The sequence below is a fragment of the Delphinus delphis genome, chromosome 4 (assembly GCF_949987515.2).
Source record: "Delphinus delphis chromosome 4, mDelDel1.2, whole genome shotgun sequence".
In the NCBI taxonomy this organism is placed as follows: Eukaryota; Metazoa; Chordata; class Mammalia; order Artiodactyla; family Delphinidae; genus Delphinus; species Delphinus delphis.
This window is the reverse complement of record NC_082686.1, coordinates 55,975,133-55,976,525: the sequence shown is the minus strand read 5'-3', so window position 1 is coordinate 55,976,525 and position 1,393 is coordinate 55,975,133. Positions and strand designations below refer to the sequence as shown.

The window sequence follows — 1,393 nt, the reverse complement described above, 5'->3', positions numbered from 1 at the left end:
TATACAGTAGGTCCTTGTTGTTTATGTATTTTATATATAGTAGTGTGTAATTGTTAATCCCAAATTCCCAATTTATCCCTCCCCCCCTTCCCCTTTGGCAACGATAAGTTTGTTTTCTTTTTTTTTGTTTGTTTGTTTTTGACTATTACAAAAGTTTATTTAGCAAAAGAGTTCAGTAAGAAAATGTACATGACTCAGAATTTATCATAATAAAATGTGGAGAGGGGACACATAGAAGCAGTTGATTTCTCTGGTGAACACAGCCATTGTTTATACTTGTTCCAAGGCTTCTAACATGATGATACTATTTCCTCGTATTACCACCATTCCAGTATTGTTCTGTTGCTCACTAGTTGCCATCTCCACACATTCATCTATCACAAGATTCATAAAGGGATTGAATCCCTACAGTATTCCTTGGACATGGCTGCCACCATTTAATTTTTATGATAACTTCTTGTCCATAAATTTCTTCAACTCGGGAGGGTGAGCTTTGCTTATGATGTCTACTCAGCAAGCTCAAATATGCCTCCAAACAGAATTTGAGTCATCCCTCATGCTCCAGCAGTAGCCATGTTTGTTTTCTATGTCTGTGAGTCTATTTCTGTTTCGTAAATAAGTTCATTTGTGTCATTTTTTTAGATGCCACATATAAGTGATATGATATTTGTCTTTGTCTAATATACTTCATTTAGTATGATAATCTCTAGGTCCATCCATGTTCCTGCAAATAGCATTATTTCTTTCTTTTTTATGGTTGAGTAGTATTCCAGTGTGTGTGTGTGTGTGTGTGTGTGTGTGTGTGTGTGTGTGTGTGTGTGTATTTTATATATATAATATATATGCCACATTTTCTTTATCTGTTACTCTGTCGGTGGACATTTAGGTTGCTTCCACATCTTGGCTATTGTAAATAGTGCTGCTATGAACACTGGGGTGTGTGTATCTTTTCCAACTAGAGTTTTTGTCTTTTCTGGATATATGCCCAGGAGTAGGTTTGTTGGATCACATGGCAACTCTATTTTTAGTTTTGTAAGGAACCTCCATACTGTTCTCCCTAGTGGTTGTAGCCATTTACATTCCCAGCAACAGTGTAGGAGGGTTCCCTTTTCTCCATACCCTCTGCAGCATTTATTATTTGTAAACTTTTTTTTTTTCCATGCCATGCAGCTTGTGGGATCTTAGTTCCCTGAGTAGGGATTGAACCCTCGCCCCGGTAATGAAATCGCTGAGTCCTAACCACTGGATCACCAGGGAATTCCATATTTGTATACTTTTTGCTGATGGTCATTCTGACCAGTGTAAGTTGGTACCTCATTGTAGTTTTAATTTGTATCTCTCTAATAATTAGTGATGTTGAGCATCTTTTCATGTGCCTTTTGGCCATCTGTGT

The 1,393-nt window shown here is 37.3% G+C and overlaps 1 pseudogene; it reads right to left on the bottom strand.

Moving 5' to 3' along the window:
- Nucleotides 1–241: 241 nt before the first annotated feature.
- Nucleotides 242–495, bottom strand: LOC132424061 (small nuclear ribonucleoprotein G pseudogene; annotated as a pseudogene).
- Nucleotides 496–1,393: the final 898 nt, after the last annotated feature.